At 31.9% G+C, this 13,528-nt stretch overlaps 1 pseudogene; it reads right to left on the reverse strand.

Moving 5' to 3' along the window:
* Positions 1–547: 547 nt before the first annotated feature.
* Positions 548–5,237, reverse strand: LOC115968177 (annotated as a pseudogene).
* Positions 5,238–13,528: the final 8,291 nt, after the last annotated feature.

Here is a 13,528-nt window from a genome sequence, read left to right on the forward strand (position 1 = left end):
CTATTCGCCCACCCAATATTTTAGATCAAATTGATTTGTTATGAGTTATTTTTTATTTTTTTATTTTTTGTCAAGATGATAATATTCAAGTTTATTTTAGCTGGGTTTAAAAAAATATAAACCCAAGGTGTTCAAAATTTTATTTTAAGAGGGTTCAAATAAAAAAAAATTAGAAAATTATATATAAAATTATTTTTTGGCCCAGCTCATGGAGTACATTTGAACCCCCTGGGTTGTACCTAGAGCCGCTCATGGTGCAGAGAGTTTAAATCTACATTTGTGAGGAGCTATTAGAATAATGAATAAGTGAATAAAATAACTTCTTTTGTTATCACCTCAGGTTTTTGGGATTTTCAATATCTACAATTAAAAGAATTAATCCTTATTTTTTCTAAATTGCTTATTGAAATTCAGAGCTCAAATATAAACTAAATAAAAACAAGTTTAAAATTGCAAATAAAAAAAACGATAAATATTAATATATAGAAGAGACAGAGTGCATCGTCGCATTGAATAATTTGTTCATTGTTAGAACACATGCACAAGAAACATATATTAATTATTGCGGATTAACAAAGCAGAGTTCTACAAAATGGAACCATATGAGAAAAGTAATGTAGAAATAATTCTCACACATTAATCACCTATTGAAACAATATTTATTCTAAAAAAACATTGGGCTCCTAATTTTTAGAGTAATTTGGAGTTCAAGTAAAATTTTCACTCTAGACACTTACACATTCATTTTATATTAACTTCGTAGGACAGTTTATCAAATCTTTATTTAAGGAACCAACTTAGTTATAATTTTGTGCTCATAATGAGCACTGGCATCAATATCTTCAAACTGGTACTGGATCAACAAGCATTGAGGTGATACCCTCTACCATCACTCCTCCAAGATGTGTGTATGCATCTTCATCCTTGTAGAGTAAATCCATAACTCGTGCAAGATTGACAACACGTGTAAGGAGAGGTTCTGGCACTTCAGTAGGTCTAAAACACTCTTTGTTTATATCCTTCCATGCATTCACGATTTGCTTTCGAAATTCGTCATGTACCTCTTGCTTTGAGACACCATATTGCCTCATGTAACACTCGATGCCCGAGACAACGTGCCCTCTCTCTTGCTCAAACTGTAAAAAAATAAATTCCCAAAATATGTAATGAGTGTCATTTTTTGTTAGGCCTAAATGGATTTGTGGATCTATTTGAAATGAATCAATTTCTTGCTTTAAATAGTAAAAATTTACAGGTGTATCTAATACCACGTTATTTAAGACCTAACAATATGTACACTATTATTTACTAGATTCAAAAACAAAATTTGAACTATGTCATAAATTTGTAGATGTGGATCTAATTCCCTTGTAGTATTGAACTAGTCTCTTATACACTGTTGAAGTAAAAATACTGAAAAAAGAAAGAAGGTAGTTATTACGAGTGACTTTGTATATTCTCTATATATTTTTATAATTTTTGTACATACTGCATGTAGGAGGATCTTTTAATTGGACTAAAACTGTGATGCCCAGAATTGATTGAATATTAATCATGTGTTGTGTAGGTATGTGTTGAGTCCCACATTAGACATATATATTGGGTTAATCTGGAATTTATAATAATAATAAAAAACTCAATTGTGACTAGACTAATTATTTTAAGGTGCAGCACAAATGTGACTTAATGATTTTTCTCAAGTTTTTTTTTTTTTTAATATAGAATAATTAACGTCCCTTGATTTTAGTCACAATGCTCAATAAGATCCACTAATAATATGTGTGCTATATAACATTTGCTAAATGTACCTCATTGGAAACAATATCATCCATTAGCCTGTTTATGATTGATGCTGCTCTAACAATCTTTGGCTCCTTGATGACCCATTCCAATGCTGCCTTGGTCACGATATCTCCCATGCCAATAAAAGATATGGTGCTAAGCGTGAGGTAACCACAAGATATTAGTGCATTACTCATATATTCCTCCATTGTGGGAATATATTTTTCTTTCAACCATACGGCTTCTTCAAAGTAGGCTTGAACAAGTTTTTTCATCTAGTTACATTAACATATAAAATATTGATAACTATAAAATGAGAATTAATGGGAAAAAAATAGAGCGGTTTCAAGTGAATTAATAGTGTCTTACTGCAACTTTTGCATAGTAAACACAGTAAAGTCTTCCATCCTTGCACTTCTCTTCTTCAATTTCTTCAAAAACATCCAAGAGTACTTTATAACACAACTTCATGTATTTTGGGAGTTGGTCTATGCAACTTATATCACACCTGCAATTTAAACGTTTGAATCATGTTTGCAATGTTGACTTATACCCCAAAATGTTAAAAATAGGGCAGGGCCGACTTCATGTATTTTGGGGTTTAAGACAATAACTAAATTGATATATATATATATATATATACATATACATATATATTCTACTTGATTGTTTAATTAGATGAAAAATTATGAATTAATTGTTTTACTCAACTTTTCTAACATCTATTTTTAAATTAATAATATAGTTAAATCACTTAATCTTTCTTAAAATGTTATATTTAATTGATTTTTTTCACAAAATTAATTTTTAAATTTGTCAACAACTACTATGAAACTCATGCTACATCAACCCCAAAACTACGAATGGTTGAATGGGCTATGTCAAAAACAGTGAATGATGAACAGCATAATAAATATGGACTATGTAAAAGCTTAAAGCTAAGCTAAACAAGAGTGACTGAATAAATTTATTTTATCAAGATAAAACATTGGTCTCTTTCTTTATCTCCTACCACTACCAAGGGTAAAACAAACACAAAGTAAAAGATCTCCTATAAAAACAAGGAAAGAGAGAGAGAGAGAGAGAGAGAGAGAGATTTGAAGCTGAGCCAAACCTGAAAGGAACAAAAAAAGAAGGTCCAATGTAGCTACGAAGAAGCTTAAATTACTTTTTATTCTTTAAATGGAGAGAGTGGCAAAATTTCCAGCAATATGTACCCAAAAAAATGAGGTTTGAGATTTTTTTATTTTATTTTATTTTTATTTATTTTTTATATGATTTGCAGATTTCAATTTTGTTTTGTTGACGGAGAAAGAGAGAGTAAGTGATTTTCTAGCTTTTGTGTGTGGAACACTATGAGTTCTATACTCTAAAACTTTCACATGAATAAAACCAATAGTCAGTTATACATTAAAAGAAGATAATTTCTTTTATAAAAGTGGTAATAGTTTTAGTGTTTTAATTTTTAAAAACATTATTTTTCATCTATTGGTTAATATGGGCTTAATTAATATTTTTACAAGTAAAGATACATCCTTATTGGTAAAGATATGACCTTGAAAAATGATATTCTCCATTCTAATAGAAATTGAGAAAATCCATTTCATGGTTACGATTTTATTTTTTTAATTTGATAGTGCATAGAGTACTCCATCATTTAAAATTTTAAGTGATGTCGTATTGGATACATCTTTAGATTTATAATGTTTAATTTGAATCATGATATCAATCAATTTCAAATGGAGATGAAGATGATCCTATATGCTTGCATTAAACCTTTTAATTGCGTCTGTGAAGAGCTCGAGTTCTTCATGTGTGCCATATACATCATAAATGTCATCTATGATTGATGCCATGCAAATTGTTTTGGTAAGTATCCTCCGAGCAAGAGAGTATTGGGGTTCAAAGTACACTCCCAAAATCCAGAAGTATAACTCCACCACCCTATCTCGTGCAAAGGATAGGTTTGTCGCAACATCTATACCTTTCCACCACCTAAATTACAATTTCAACAAAAACTGGCTGGTCAAATGATGTCTAATTAGTTAATGAACTTACCTTGAGATATGGCTAAGTTCCTTCTGGTGTTGTTTTTGCAACATGTTAAAATCCAATTTTGCAAAGTTTAGTAGAATTTTATTATGTGAAGCATTTTCTTGGTAGATAGAAAAGTATTGCCTAGCCTTACCCTTGGCAAGCACTTTCGAATGGGTCGATTTAAAGCATGGCTCACTTGTGTGGCAAGAGGAGGGCTGAAATTAATCACCATTGATTCAAGGTGAGTGGTTGTAAACTTATGTGCTTCATCAAGTATATCTTCTCCATGCACCCTCATATGTGTAGCTTCATAAAAGCTTAACATTCCTTTCACATCGTTAGTAAGTGATTCCTTGAAGTTTCCCATATTATCTTTGAATTTGTTGAAGATATCTACTTTACCACCCAGCACAAGACAAGCATGAGCCATTAGTAGATGATATGAAATAATGATGGAAGTGAATGCTTGATCACAAAAATTAACTTTTAGCTTGTTTAAGGATATGTTTGGAATGAAAAGAGATGGAGGGAGAGGTGGGGAGAATAGAGGGGAAGGATTTAAGGAAGCCAGAATATATTAAAATTTAGCAAATTCCAATCACCTGCTCCCTTCTCTCATCTCCCTCAATCCAAACATAAAGTAAGTTTTCTTAAATAAACAAATAACCAACCAAAAGAGTGCTTACCACTTAGAATGTTATAACCTTGTTGTCTAAGTAATCGAAAATGAAGTGCAACGGTGTAAAGAGCATCATCACTTTCTTGGACATCACACGTATAATGATACTTGTGAATTTGTTGTAATACTTCATCAATCTCACCTTCAAAATGGTAGGACACTCCTAAGCGTTGGATTGCATCAATCAACTCCAACTTTTCTAGAAGATTATCGATGGGAGCCATCAACATCCTTTGCACTTCTTCCCTCAACCCTTGGACTTGCTCCGAGTAATCAATGGTTTCCTAAAGTTGGAAATCGAAATAAAAAATTAACATGTTACCACTGTTTATAAGCATCTTTTGTCATTTAAAGATGATGTATTTTAAGACCATGACATTTGAATATTGGCTATGAAATGAACCGCAATTTATATTAGAATATTAATTTTATTATGTAGCCTAACATGTCAGGTGGAAGACATATATACCTCGGATTTATTAGAATAAGAGAGGAAATGGTCTCCCCATAAGCTTGGACGATAATTTGCTGAGCGACGATGTACCTTAGCATCTGGATTTTGGGTTTGAGCAGTAGCCATGGAAATTTGGTGAGACATTTTGGGAGGTGAGAGAACAACTTAGTGTTGAAATGGTGCAATTAGCAAAAGCTTTAATTAATGTATGCTTCTTGTCCTTCAAAAGACTGGCATGAGAGGAAGAGCTTATGTGCTTAGGTATTTATAGATATAGCTGAGGCATGCACTTTGGTTACGTTTGATAAGTCTATTTGAGAATGCATTCCTTCATTTTTTTTTTTTAAATAGATTATCTTTGGTGTTATTTTGGAACTTTTAATGAAGGTTGATTTTTTTTTTCAACCTTTAAGTAGGTACCTTGTATTAATTAACCACAACTATAAAGCTTTATAATGATACAATTGACTTTTGTATTTTCTAATTTTCTAGAAGCATGTGAGCAAAACTTATGGCAATAAAATTGTGGTCGATATGAAATTTGGAAGAGATTTTTTCAATTTTTCTTGGACTAAAAGAAAAATGAACAAACATATATTAGTGACAGCTCCTCTCCTTTTCTCTTCTATCTTTGAGTTGAGAATCGTAGTTTTCTCCTTTCTGATGTCATCTGAATGATATATGTGAAGATGGTTTACATGAATTTCATACTAAACTAAGTTAGTATAGGAATTTGAATGTAAAGATGTTAGAATTTCTAATACCTAAAAGAAAAAAAAACAAATTTAAAGGAGGGTATTTAAGTAATTTTCTTTTGTGGGGGCCAATTTTATAATTTATAATTATAAGGGAATTTTTAGAAAATGAGGTTGAAACCCTAGTTATATATAAGTTTATTAAGTCAACGTACATTGAGAGATATTTTGAGAAAGAAAACTACCCAAAGGACGAAGTAGAGAAGTATTGACTACACCCTTAATGTAAAAGTTTAAGAAATCTTGTTCTTTGGTCAAATTTAGAATTTATATGGTATTAGAGTTTTTTTTTTTTTTTTTTTTTGAATTTTGAATTTTGCTAATGTGTGCCCTAAGGACACACAATAATTAATCATTTTTGAAAAAAAATTAGAAATTAAAAAAGTATTGATAATTTTTTTAATTTCTAAAAAAATATTTTTAAAAATAGATGACTTAAAGGCATACATTAATTGAAATTTTTTTTTTTTAATGTGAATATTTTGGCCAAGAAGTGAAACTATTTAAATATGTAATGAATTTTACGATTTGAACATAAGAAGGGATTAAAATATATTCTCGGTATCTGTACTGTTTCGTTAATAGATATTCTTTGCCTATGCCACTATTGCGTTAAGTATGGATGGATATGCACAAAATTAGATATGGTCACGGTGGTCCGGTTTTACATAGTGTTTGCCTTCAAAAGTTGTACTTTTGGTGAATAGGAAAGTCGATGCAGCAGCAGCGTCATATTGATGATGTAAGTGTGTCCGTATAGATGAAACAAGCAGCCTTAAACTTCTTTTTATTATTATATTTTGTTTATTGGTTTTGGTAAGTGTGAACAGGGAGTTGATGAAGTCTGACAAGTAATAAATTATAGTGAAAAAAAAAATAATGGCTGTTTTTCCGTAAGGCACATGACCTAGCTTGTACTTGGAGTTGCCTTCATCTCAAAAGATGATAATGGTGGCAGGTGGCAGAAAAAAAAAACGTGTATACGAAGAAGAGTCTACGTGTTGCTCTTCTTTTACAAGTGACTTTTACCCGTATGCTATTCTATAGGTCTCCCTTCAAAAAAAGTCACTTGTAAAAGAAGAGCTCATCTCAAAAGATGATAATGGTGGCAGGTGGCAGATAAAAAAAACGTGTATATGTAGAAGAGTCCACGTGTTGCTCTTCTTTTACAAGTGACTTCTACCATTATGCTATTCTATAGGTCTCCCTTTAAAAAAAATCACTTGTAAAAGAAGATCAACACGTGATACACGTTTTTTTTTTTTTTTTTTTTTTTTTTTTTTTTTTCTGTCATCTGCCACCATTATCATCTTTTGAGATGAAAAGACAACGCCAAGTACAAGCTAGGCCATGTGCCTTACGGAAAACAGCCATTATTATTATTATTATTTTTCACTATAATTTATGACTTGTCAGATTTCATTGACTCTCTGTTCACTCTTATCAAAATAAATAAAAAAAAGAAAAATATTAACCAATGTTTTTAAAATACTGATTAATAATTTATTTAAATAAAATTTTTATGAAAAATAAAAAAATAATTAATATTTTTATAATTTTTTTTATTTTTTATAAAAGTGGTAATAAAATTTTCTTAAAACAGATTATTAATGATTACTTTTAAAGCACTCGTTAACATCACCTTAAAAAAAAATATAATAATAAAAAGAAGTGTAAGGCGGCTTGTTTCTTGTTTTAGCCCTCATCTATACCGACACACTTACATCATCAATATGATGCTGCTGCTGCATCGACTTTCCTATTCACCAAAAGTACAACCTTTGAATGCAAAAACTATGTAGAAATGGACCACCATGACCGTGCCTAATTTTCTGGATATCCATCCATACTTAACGCAATAGTGGCGTAGGAAAAGAATATCTTTTATGGAAACATTATTTTACGCCACCTCCTGACCATATGTTTTCTCTATCCCTTTTTTCGTTCAGATAGTAAAATTCATTAGATATTTAAATAGTTTCACTTCTTCCTGATCATATGTTTTCTCTATCCCTTCTTTCGTTCAGATCGTAAAATTCATTAGATATTTAAATAATTTCACTTCTTGGCCAAAATATCCATATATAAATAAATAAATAAATAAATAAAACTCTAATACCACATAAATTCTAAATTTGATCAAACTTAATTCAAGGGTATAGTTAATCCTTCTCTACTTCAGTCCTTTGGGTAGTCTTCTCTCTCAAAATATCTCTCCATGTACGTTGACTTAATAAACTTATATATAGCTAGGGTTTCAACTTCATTTTCTAAAAACTCCATTATAATTATAAATTATAAAATTGGCCCCACAAAAGAAAATTACTTAAATACCCTCCTTTTAATTTTTTTTCTTTCTTTCGGGTATTACATAATTATTGCTAATAGCTTAAACTTTTTAGATGATGGGTAAATTAACATGGTAATAAAACAAGAGAGTCTTGAGTTTGATTCATTTTTTTTACTCTACAATCAGTAATTTGTCACTTTTAACGTCTTCATTTTTTAGATGCAAAACAGTTTGTCTTGGTTACATACCTTATCTTATTATTTTATCCAAAAACACAAACAACTGTTATCAAGCCTATATTACATATGTACTTAATTAATGATAATTTTTCACGTAAGCCATTAGAATAAGAGAGGAAATGGTCTCCCCATAATGTTTGGAAATGGAGCAGAGGCTTAACTTAAGCCTTATTAATGTGTGCCTCTTGTCCTACAAAGTTCAAACACCACTAGCATGAATGAAAGAGATCATGCGCTTAGGTACTTATATATGCAGCCGCGGCACGTAATTAGAACCTCCCCTTCATAGACCATTTTTTTGTGCTAATTAATTAATTACCTCTATATAGAATGCAAATTAGATAAGCTTCCTAGCTCACCTAAGAGCATTCACATCAGATGTGGTAGATGTGCCAAATGCCAAATATTTGGCACATTTGCCACACCAAACACAAAAATGAAGGTTTATCAGATATTCTAAATCCCAAAAATTATGCAACACGGCTACAGTACCGTCTTAAATATGAGACGGTATGGATAGATGTTGCAAAATTTTTTTATAGTTTTTTATTCTCTTTTCTCTCTCCTCTCTCTTCATTTTTTTCTTTTCTCTTCTCTCTCACCGGTTCCCTCTCTCTTCTCCCTGTATTATCTTTGTACTCATCTCTCAGGATCTTCGACCAGTCCGGGATGTTCACTGATAGCGACGACAGCGTAGCTTCGACGACGACAGCACGCTCCGCCGGCGAGGGCTTGGAGGACAGCTTCTTGGAAATGCGCATCGATCTCTCTCACCCTCTGAAGCCGCCACCGCCGATCTCGCCCAGCCGTCGTCAATATCGCTCAGCCACGCTCAATCTCGCCGATCTCACTCACTGGCCAATCTCACCCCGAGGCCGCCGTCGATCTCACCCTCTTCCCTCTCCTTTCTGTCCGCCTTTCACTTTGCCTCTCTCTGGTTGTGGGGTTTTTTTTTTTTTTTTTCTTTTTTTGCTGTAATTTGGGTTGATCTGATATTGGTGAGTAATTGTGGTGGTTGGTTTGCAGTAGAGGTGGGTTGTAGTGGTGGTGATGGTGGGTATTTGTGTTTGTTTTTTAAATTGTAGGTGGCAGGTGGTGGTTCAGTTGATCTGGGTGGTGGTGGGCTGTGGGCTATGGGTGGTGACAGTGGCAGTGGTGGTGGGCTGTGGGGGTGATGGCCAGTGGTGGCTGTCGGTGTTGTGCCGTTGATGTTGTTGCTGTTGTTGATGATAATGGGGGAGGGGATAATATATTATTTTAATGTGTAGTAAATATTATTTTAATGTATAGAATTGAATATAAAACATCTGATAAATGAGATGTGGTAAAATAATAAAGTAGGTTTTTTTTTTTTTTGCTGAATAATAAAGTAGGTCTTTAGTGTGGCAAAAAGACATAATTTTTGCCACATCTGTTGTGGATGCTCTTACGTGTAAAATAATAGTTCACAAAAGCCATTCTCTCTTATCTAGAATTATATGCCCATGTTTCTTATGTGTTTTTCTCACAAATTGAAATGTCAAATCCCTACATGTAAGTGGACAAAACCATGCACAAAAGGACATACTGAGCAAGTGGGAGATGACAGGTACATGTGCAATTTCACATTCAGAATAAATATTTTTCTCCCATTATTATAAATAAAAAATAAAAATCTAAGAAAGTTCTTGTCAAGATGATCAATTTGATTTCTAAGTGTTAGTAATTGAGTCAGTTTGACCCAACCCATAGCGTATGGTCCATTGATTACTTGATAAGTGAATTAAAATTTGAGTTGCAATCTAAGCTAATCTTGATATGAGTTGTCAAGATAACATGGTGGAGTTGGATTTTTAGATGGATATTAGAATTGATTAAATGTGGTTGTGCTTATTTTTTAATATGTGATAAGATAATGTTATGACATGTTTGGATTGGAGGGTATAAAATTTTAGTTTTACACCACATTCTTATAGAATTTAAAATCTTTAAACATTAGCATGAATGAAAGAGCTATGCGCTTATATGCACTGATATTTATAAGTTATAACTGAGGCACGTACTTAGAACCTCCTTGCATGGATTTTTTTTTTTTTTTGCTCTAATTAATTACCTTCCCACAATATTTTCCTTTCAGATTATCAAGTTGTATTTTCCTCCCACTCAGAACCCGTCAAACTCAAGCTTAATTTGCCTCAATATTAATATTGGAAAAGAAAGGAAAACTGTAACCTAATTTTCATCTGGTAATCAGAACAACTATATCAAGTTAACGACAAAAATAAATGGTAATAATATTCTTATGAGTTTCAATCTCTCTTTAATTTCTTTTCCTTAAAAAAAAAAAAAAAGAAAAAAAGAAAAAAAGAAGAAGAAGTCATTTTCTCTCTCTTGAAATTTTTATCATCCACCTTAATAGGTATCTTGCATTAACCACAGCATGGTCCACAACAATAAAGCTTTATAACCATATTTTTCTGACATTTTAGAATTATGTGAGCATATGTAACTTATGGCAATAAAATTGTGGTCGACATGGAACTTGGAAGATTTTTACTCACAAATTGAAAGGTCATGGCCCTATACATGTACATAGACAAAAACCCATGCACAAAACGACAGATGGCCTCGCAATGAAAATCAGAGATGACATGTTTATGTACACTTCCACAGGTGACTCACAGCATTTTGGGGGTGTAGATAAGGAGCAGTTGGCTTAAGCCTTTAATGGATGCCTCTTGTCCTTCAAACTCTAGCATGAAGGAAAAAGCTTATGCGCTTATATGTACTTATATTTACAACCGAGGCTTGTACTTCTAAATAATGGAACCTTGCTCCTTGCATGGACAATTTTTTAACGATAACGATATAGTTGTATTTTCTGACTTTCCTGAAGCATGTGAGCAAAACTTATGGGTTATACAATTGCCAGCTCAAGGGTTAATTTGAACCCCTAAACTATACATAGCACCGCCCATTCAATCATATTGATCAATCTCTAAGTGTCAATGTATATGTGCTACACCATTGCGCACCCTTAGTGCGGTGATCACTCCACAAGTATAAGTGCTTGCAGGGTGTAAGCGGCAAGGGTAGGGTTTAAGTCTCTTGGAGGGAGTTTCATATATATATATATATATATATATATATACATTTAGATTAGACTAAAGTAAAATTATATCTATCTCAAAAATAAATGTGCATGTGCTTCGGATACATTACATTTCTAATTAAGTTTGGTAATTGTTGTTATCAATGCTTCATGATTCACTTCGCTGGTATTGATGACTTTTGTACTTGTCAATTAGCTAGTTAGTCAAATTTCCAATTTTCATGACCAGATTCACATGTTTAGTTCATTACCAAATTAAAAAAAAAAAAAAAAAAAAATCACGTGCTTAATGTTAAAAAGATTACAAGAATCAATGAAATATTGTGAACGTAGTTTTTAGTGACGGAATCACCTTAATTTCTTCAATGATTCATTTTCATCAACTTTTTTTCCCTGATATTTCATCTACTTTTGATCCAGTGAAGTAATGATGTTCAGTTGAATCTTGTCTCTATTCTACCTCCTACTCAAAAATTAAAAATGTCATAATTTAGGCCTCACTTAGTGCGGAGAGTTTAAATCCACATTGTGAGGAGCTATTAGAATAATGATTAAGTGAATAAATAACTTTTTTTTTTATTACCTTTGGTTTTTGGGATTTTCAATATCTACAATTGAAATTCAGAGCTCAAATATAAACTAAATAAAAAAAAAGTTTAAAACTGCCAAAAAAAAAAAAAAGATAAATATTAAATGTGGAATAGAAAGAGTGCGTTGTCGCATTGAATAATTTGTTCATTGTTAGAACACATACACAAGAAACATATATTAATTATTGCGGATTAACAAAGCAGAGTTCTACAAAATGGAACCGTATGAGAAAGGTAATGTAGAAATAATTCTCACCCATTAATCACCTATTGAAACAATATTTACTCTGAAAAAACATTGGGCTCCTAATTTTTAGAGTAATTTGGAGTTCAAGTAAAAATTTCAGTCTAGACACTTACACATTTATTTTATATTGACTTCGTAGGACAATTTATCAAATCTTTATTTAAGGAACCAACTTAGTTATAATTTTGTGCTCATAATGAGCACTGGCATCAATATCTTCAAACTGGTACTGGATCAACAAGCATTGAGGTGATAACTCCTCCAAGATGTGTATGCATCTTCAACCTTGTAGAGTAAATCCATAACTCGTGCAAGATTGACAACACGTGTAAGGAGAGGTACTGGCACTTCAATAGGTCTAATACACTCTTTGTAATGCCCCAAAATCATAAATAATAATAGTCTATTCAATCTAAATAATCCATAAAAAAATATTAAATAAAAGCAACTAGCAACCTAAAATCTCATCACAAATGTCAGAGCTCTAATCTACCTAAAATAAAATATCCTCAAAATAACTCTCCAATACAATGTTTAATACCAATAAAAATAATAATAAAATCCTCAGTCCTACAAAATAATTCGTAACTGTTGTCTTCCAAGAATCTTTACTCCAATAATCCCTCTAATGTATCTGTAAGGGAAAATAAAGGAGGGTGAGATAACTCAATAAGTAGAATTCACTAATATTGGGGTGTGGAAACAAACCTTTCAAATAAATAACTCTTATAACAAATTCATAACTTGTAACTCATCAATATTTTATCATCAAATATTTCATATAAAAAAAATATCTTTATATTGTGAGCCATCATAATATATATATCAATACTATCATATAAACAATCTCCTAGGATTTTCTCGTGGTCAACGTTTAAGCCCCGCTGACAAGGTTGTGATGTCCCCTTTTAGGATTAGAACCTCATTTTCATCCCTTTTCTTAAGGATGACTCCTTTGGAATCTAAAGGTGCACTTCCTTGTTAAGGAGCTTCCTTTTTGGATCCTCAATAGTATACTCCCTTGCTAAGGAGCTATCAAATGTGCGCTGTCTTCTTTTCTGGGACCGTCCCTTGCTAAGGACTAGCTGCAATATGATTGTCCCTTACTAAGGACTAAATACCATACTGAACTTCTAATCACGACTTGTCATAGGTTTTCAAAACATATTCAATATGCTCACAAACATAATCCATTCATAATTCTCAACAATATAAAGGTATATTCACACATACAAGTTTAAATAAGTTTAGGTTGTCCCACAAGTTTTTCATAAAACGAATAGTCAATATGTACATCAAACATATATAGGATATCAATATATTTATAGAATATCAACATATTTCTTTGATATAGAATAGTTTAA

Source organism: Quercus lobata, chromosome 11 (assembly GCF_001633185.2).
Source record: "Quercus lobata isolate SW786 chromosome 11, ValleyOak3.0 Primary Assembly, whole genome shotgun sequence".
NCBI classification, from domain to species: domain Eukaryota; kingdom Viridiplantae; phylum Streptophyta; class Magnoliopsida; order Fagales; family Fagaceae; genus Quercus; species Quercus lobata.